An 8,053-nucleotide genomic window follows, 5' to 3' on the forward strand; every position below is an offset into this window, starting at 1 on the left:
AGTCCCAAAACATAACAACCTTATAAACCTCATAACTGTAACAAATTGGTGTGCTGGATTTCACCCCCAAACTAGCTCAAAACTTCAGAATATAGAGGTGATGTCAGATAGTGAAATTAAGTAGTAATTGAATCTTGCAGTTCCGCTGATGCTCATGAATGCTTAACTGAAAAGATGACATAATTCAGTGCCAGGCATTGATTATCCTATATATATCAATGGATAAACTACAAAAGAACAGATGTGCTATTCCTTATTTTTTTTAGTGATTTTGCTCTCTAAATTATTCCACACACCCATGTAATTAATGAAGCTAGAAAAATATTTTGAGAACTCCCTGAGTCATAGGTTGAGCAATTCATGTACACTGTGCATAATTTATATTATAGTTTATAAGATTAGGTTTTGCATTATTGTCACAGCAGCTGGCCAAAACTCTGTTACAGTTCGGGCAGAATTTTATGTTCCACGGGCAGGCACGCATCTGACCTGATTGGGCGTAAAATCGCGCGAGAAGATGTTGTGCAAGCATCCCGACGTCATTGTGCACTTACACGATATTTCGCTCGGTGCACGCAAAAGTTGGAAGCACCCCTGCCGACAATTAAGAGGGCAATTAAGCCCATTAATAGCGCAACTGACTCCAATTTTTCTTTGCCCATCCAACCTTATGGCTGGCGGATGGGCGAATTAGCCAGGCGGCCCTTGCATTTTTCATCAAACCTCATCCAAGCGCAGGATGAAATTTCTGTGATGAAATTTTTAAAAATACATTTTTGCGGACAGCATTTTTATCAACTATATTTTCAGGTGATTGATTATGATGCATGGACACTTTTTTCAACTTTTAAAACCTTTATTTCAGCTTTTTCAGGTCTGCGGCTCCAAGAGGCAGCTGTCTGCCTTCAGGGGGCTTTCTCACAGCCCTCACCCGGGTCCATGGAAACGTCATCGTTGGGCATCTTCCCGCTCCCGCCCCAGCTGCATTGAGCATTTCAGCGTGCATTTCATGCTGGCTGGCCATTAATTGGCCAGCCAGCATTAAATGCAGTATTCCCGACCACTCCCGGGCCCGCCGATCAGGTGCACCCACCAAAGGTAAAATTCAAGCCTTAGTGTAATGCAGCATAATGAAGTGATTGTAAGTTAACTTTTAATAGGGAGAGAATATTGAAGTATAAAGCCTATAGAGAAACTATTTATGAGTTAGTCCTTGAATCAGTTGTTTTATTGAGGAAAATCTTTGAAGGCCATCTCACGCTATCCATCTACTGCCATTTACTTGCAGTTCATTCTATAAGAAACACGATGCTGATTTCAAAGCTGCAAAGTGTAGTAATTTATTCTGTATTTTAAACTTTTACATCTTTTAAAAATAGATAATATAACTTTCAAGTGTGCAATTTTCTGTACATTTCAAATTATATCTAAAAAATACAAACTATGTTATACATCTTAAAATTAGTTATGGAGAAGCTGGTAATTTTTTTAGTTAAACAATATCACACAATGACATAGATAACATGCATTCAAAGATCGAAGTATTGAAATAAAGTTTACTAGTATAATCTTTTCCCAATAATATTCTATTTGCTTTAACACTGATTATTTATCCCAAAACTTGTTGCTCACTTTGGATGGTATTTATTGGAGGCAACAGGGGTCTCGCTGTAGAGCCAGCCCCACTTTGCCTCTTTTAGGGAAAGCCCACCGAATTAAGTGCCACCTAGGCACTGTGGGTGGAAATCCCATCAGCTGAGAACTGCTGCCCAATTAGAGGTCAGCAGCTCTATTCAATGCCAGCGCCATGCACCTAAATGGGGAAAAGGTGGGAAAGTGGCAAACTCCTCATCTGCCAGATTAAATGGACCCCCACTACCAAACTCACCACGGGGAAGGACATTAAACTCCATTCTTTATCACAATGAGGTTACCATATTAACACTTTTGGAACATAACATTCTGAACGCATCTCCCCATTTGGTAATGATCCCACAAAAAAACTGGGTTGCAACTCATTGCATTCATTAAGGTGAATAAAGATCTCCAGAGATGTATTTCTGCTAATTCCAGTGTATTTCCAGACACTCCATCTTGCTGTGCCCATGTTCCATCAGGTCAACATGCTCCATCAGGCCATTAAGGTCACTGAAGAATTTGAATTATAATTCAGAGAAGACTTCAGAGAGGTATTTTATTTTCTTTACGAGCTGATCTCATTTTTCCTGCTAACTGCTGCTCTAAGCACAGCTTGGTTCATTCAGAAAGACCTGCACAGGATGTCTAAACAAACGGCTTTAAAAGAGTTTCTCAGACCCATAATTTAGTTAACATAAACATGGCATCTCTCACAATGTATATAATCAGATACCAAGGGACATTTTCCACAACCAACCAGAACTAATTGAACAATAGTCATACAGTTTTCTCTCACTGCTATCCATTTCCACAAAAATAAAATGTATCAATGCTATTAAGCATATTAAGCAATCCTTAACAACAATAGTTTCATAAATATTGATGTCACTCAACAATGGATTATTGCAACAAGTCTAATATGCAGTTTCTTTATTAAGCGCTGGAAGAAATCTTCACTTGTAGAGCTATTATTCATTGTGATTTAAGGGGTTTGTTAAATGCATTTACGGCACAACTATAAAACTCATTAACTGTCAATCTAGTTCAACAAATGTCTGATAACACCATTGCCATCTTTTTTCTGAATAAAGTGAGTGGGAAAAAAGACTTGTTTATGACAGTTGTCGGATCGATTATTCACACAACAGAAAGATTCACTTAGATGGGAATTGTGCCACTACACATTTAATAATAGCTAATTGTAGAACAAATCCTTCTAGTTTTACATGCAAGTTCAGTGTTTCCAAAAATGTATCCTTCAGCCTGGAAAATAACTTTTTTGTATTTACATAGTAGCATTCAGTTAACTGACAGTGTTAGCAGATAGAAATGTAGCAATTTAGAAATGTCAACTTTTAAAATTATTTTAAATTTGCACATTTTCTCCATAATAATAAGAAATAAAATAAGTACATATAAACCATTTACGGCGTAAAGAAAATAAAACCGTGATAAAAAGCAATACATAGTCAAGCCCAATATATCTAATGCTACATTAGTTGCTTACAGAGCCAATTTTTTTTAACACAACAATTATATTTAATTCCACACCATTAGTCTCTACCTTTCTGCTTCTACACAGGAGCCACAGTAAAATAATAATTTTGTTTGACAAAACTACCATTATTTTGTTAAAACAAATATACCAATCCGGTTTTAATGTTCCAATGTTTTTAAAACAGTAGTTGAAACATTATCAGCTGTAAATAGGCACACCGCTAATCCTGGCCAGAATGGAGAAGATTAGTTAATTTCCCGGTCAATTACGTCTAGAGATTGTGCTGTTGTAACTGCTAAGTGACTGGGATTGATTTTACGCACATATGTCACTATCCTCCACTCAGCATTTTCTGAGGAAATCACCTTGCTTTTATCAAGAGACGCTGTTATAGTTTGGTCATTTGTTCTATTTGTGGTAGTTCACAGAGACTACTTTTTAAATAGACCCTGTTTGCTGAGTAAATAGATGGGTTGCTATAAAATAGACTGCTGTGAGTCCTGTTTTATGTCCCATTCTGTCTCATTGGTGTCAGTGGACACATTGAATGTTACTTGATCAATTGTACATCTGGAGGTAAGAGCTCAATAAATTCAACAAAGTTGATACTATTTTAGGTGAAAAATCCCCGCAAAAAGCCACATTTACTCCAAATGTTTTATTTTGGATCATTCTGGTTCAGCACCATACAAAAGATAATCTATTTATTTCATAGTATTGATAATTATAGTCATTTTCATGAAACTTTATGCTGAATATATTAAAATATAAGCAGAAATAAAACAATGTTTAAAAAGATAAGTTGCAGGTAGTTCATAATCTATAATTGACAAATAGAAACAAGATTTTGCACTTAAATTATTCCACTAAATCTCATGAAAAGTGTCCTTTGTGGTGCATATTTCAATTTATTTTAATTATATATAGCACTAAACATGCATTGCACTCTGGATTACACGGAGTGCCAGTTCTTGAAGGAGTTTATTAAGCACAATCTCAAATCCTTTATATTCTTTTGCAGCTTTCAAACTGCACAACTATTTGGATTTGATTAATAATCCTTGTGAGGGCCAAGTAATTTGATTTGTTTAGGCCTGACCTTGTACCTCACTGCAACTTGGTTGAAATATTTTGTTACATTTTTGTGAATAGACGGAAAACATGAACTCCATGGGTCAGATTTTACAAAGTTGCTTTCCTGGTTCTGAGCAGCATGTATCGGAGCACATATCAGAATTCCACCACTGAGGTCAGCACATCCCGTGAGACTTGCTGTCCATTCATTTTAATGGATCTGACACCCAAATTCTCAGTACATGCTTCCAGAGTACAAAGTTCACTACTGGGAGTGCTAATTTGTAAAAATTTACACTTAGGTGTAAATTGTGATAAATAGTTTGGCAGATTATTCCATGACTGACAAACATTCTTACCCAAAGCTTTCTTCCCAATTGGAAGGCTAGAACATGAGGAAGGACACCCTCCCTCACCCACACTGGCTTAAGAACCAAAGGTTATGAGATAATTTGAATTTTTATTCAATACATTTATTTCCATTTTACAGACCAGGGCGTGCACTATGACGCTTCTAGCCATTGAACGCTGTTATGCTGCCTCCTGAGTCTTTATGTCAGGTTTCTTGCATCTCTGGCCTTTTATCCACAACCTTCTGCTTTCCATCACTGGCACTGGATTAGCTTCCTGAGTGAGGCAGCATGCTCCGTATCCACTTGGGCTTGTGCTGTTGGAGTGGCTAGGAGGGCTGTGCCTTACCAGAGTAGCCGAGGCTAGAAATCAAAAGCTGCTAATGGGGCCGGGTACATTTCAAGTGCTGGAGATGGAACAAAGACAAATCAAAGGAGAATAACAATTGACCAAAAGAAAGGAGGAAAGAAGACTGGGGATGTAGATGTGAGAAAAGAGATTCTGAGGGAATCTGAGGGGAAAAAACAGAACTGCCTGGGCTTACAAATAGATTAACTATATATTCATAATCAACATGTGATACACACAGCCCAATTGTTCCTTGTAGATTAGGAACAAAATGGTGAAGAAGGTGATGTAGTGAAAAATCATGCACATCATTTTATCTGAACCAGCAGGGTCATGGAGGCTAACTGGAAATGAGCGGTGAAGGCCCTGCTCTGAACCCATTTGTGAAGTGATCTCGTGCTCACCAGCCAATCATTAGCTGGCAGGCTGGGTCGACAATGCATCTGCATCTGGGGTTGGGATTTGAGGCAGTGGCCATGTCATCACCTGACATGGAAGGAGGCGCCAGCAGCATGTTTAGAGGGCTAACAACTTGTCAGCCTGTGACCAACCTCCTTTAACCTGAGACATGACCTCTTTAATCTGAGACCAGCCCCCTTCAACCAGTGACCAACTCCCATCAGCCTGGGGCCAGCACCCTTCAACATGAGACCAGCCTCTGTCAGCCTGTGACGAGCCCCCCCTTCCATCTCAGACTAAGGCCCTCTCATTAACTTCATACCAGCAGCCATCAACAATCCAGCCTAACAGGACACAGTTGGACCTGCTTGTGGGGATGGCAGAAGCCAGAATCCATGTGGCCCCATGGTTCAGTAATGACTCCCTGCTTGTTCTCCTTCGGGGAACTTGGTAAGTCCGGGGGTCCTCTTCCCCGTGGACTAAAGGAGGAGAATTCCTCAGCTAACCAAACAAGCCTGAATGGAGGTCACAGAGACGATCAGCAGCTGTGGGGTCTTCCATAGGACATGCTGCAGTACCGCAAGTGGATTAATGATCTTCTCTGCTCTGCCAGGGTGAGTGACAAACCTCAGTTTCCTTTGCCGGCGGCGGAGAGGGGACAGCAAATGGGTAAATGTGATGGTGCGGATGCTGGTGATGAAGAACCCACTATATCAGTGGCTATGGGTGAAGGTTGCAGTATTTTCTGGAAAAGGAATGTCTGCAGCTCTGTCAGGGGATGAGAACTTGGCACTGCCAATATGCACAAAGCATGCCCAGAGTGGCCCAATGCCACATGCATGCCATTGGCCACAGATGCTGGAGCGACATGCAAAGTTGGTAGACATTGTGTTTGCTCCAGTGTGGTCACGAATATTATTGTCCTGTGCTTCCAAAGGAGAAAAGGACCAAGAATGCCAGAGAGAAGATCTGAACCTGTTGCAGAGCCCTGAGCATTACCATCCTGACTCTAAGACAGTAGGAGACACTGTAGCTGGCACTATACCAGGGTGGCCATTCCATTGAGAATGGTGAAGCAGGAGACGAAGGTGAGTCGGCTTAGAAATGGGTGTGGGGGAAGCATCAGCTAAGCATGAGGGATGGCTGTGTCTTCCAATTAACAGACATCTGTTTGAACTGCAGTCAACTTTGTGGGCTCCTGTCTGGAGAGTCAAGTGGGCTTGATCATTCTGTTTTCTCATGCAGGTCAATCACAAGACCATAGAGCTGTATCTCTGGGGTCGGGGGAGGGGGACATTTGTTCACCCCTGAGTGGAAATAGGGGACCTGAGAGTGTAGCGTCACAGCTTTGCACACCTCCCTCCACCAGCTCAGATACTGTCAACTTGGTGGTAGGTGCTCGAGAGTAGTCTCAGGGTCTCAAAAAGAAACACCCATGCACCTGACCAGCCTGCAGAGGCTGTGACAGCCAAGGCCACTGACACTCAGAGAAGTGTGGGAGGCCAGACTCCTGCTCACCTCTGAAATTGTCCGTGAGGTAACAGATGCTGGAAGTTTAGAGTTTTTAATTTTTTAACAGAATGTAGGCATCGCTGGCTAGGCCAGCATTTATTGCCTATCTCTAATTGCCCTTGAGAAGGTTGTGTTGAGCTGCCTTCTTGAACCATCACAGTCCATGTGGTGTAGGTACACAGTGCTGTTATGAAGGGAGTTCCATGATTTTGACCTAGCGACAGTGAAGGAACAACGATATAGTTCCAAGTCAGGATGGTGTGTGGCTTGGAGGGGAACATACAGCTGGTGATGCTCCCATGTATCTGCTGCCCTTGTCCTTCGATTTCGTAGAGGTCACGGATTTAGATGGTGCTGTTGAAGGAACCATGGTGAGTTGCTGCAGAGCTTCTTTTAGATAGTACACACTGCTGCCACTATGCATCGGAGGTGGAGGGAGTGAATGTTTAAGGCGGTGGATGGGGACTACTTTGTCCTGGATGGTGTCGAGCTTCTTAAGTGGGAGCTGCGCTCATCCAGACAAGTGGAGAGTATCCCATCACACTCCTGACTTGTGCATTGTAGATGGTGAATAGGCTTTGGGCAGTCAGGAGGTGAGTTACACTCCACAGAATTCCCAGCCTCTGGCATACTCTTGCAGTCATAGTATTTATATGGCTAGTCCAGTTCAATTTCTGGTCAATTATAACCCCCAGATGTTGATAGTGGGTCATTCAGTGATGGTAATGCCATTGAATGTCAAGGAAGGATGGTTGGATTCTCTCTTACGAGAGATGGCAATTGCATGGCATGAATGTTACTTGTCATTTATCAGCTCAAGCCTAAATGTTGACTAGGTCAGGCTGCATATGGACATGGACTGCTTCAGTATCTGAGGAATCATGAATGGTGCTGAACATTGTGCAATCATCAGCGAACATCCAAACCACTGACCTTATTATAGAGGGAAGGTCATTGATGGAGCAACTGAAGATGGTTGGGCCTAAGACAGGAGGAGCTCCAGCAATGCTGTCTTGGGTTTGAGATGATTGACCTACAACACTCTCAATCATCTTCCTTTTTGCTAGGTATGACTCCAACCAGTGAAATGTTTTCCGCTTGATTCCTATTGACTCCAATTTTGCTAGATGTCACACTCGGTCAAATGCTGCCTTGATGTCAAGGGCAATTACTCTCACTTCACTTCTTGAGTTCAGCTCTTTTGTCCATGTTTGGAGCAAGGCTGTAATGAGG

Source organism: Carcharodon carcharias, chromosome 11, assembly GCF_017639515.1.
Source record: "Carcharodon carcharias isolate sCarCar2 chromosome 11, sCarCar2.pri, whole genome shotgun sequence".
Taxonomy (NCBI): domain Eukaryota; kingdom Metazoa; phylum Chordata; class Chondrichthyes; order Lamniformes; family Lamnidae; genus Carcharodon; species Carcharodon carcharias.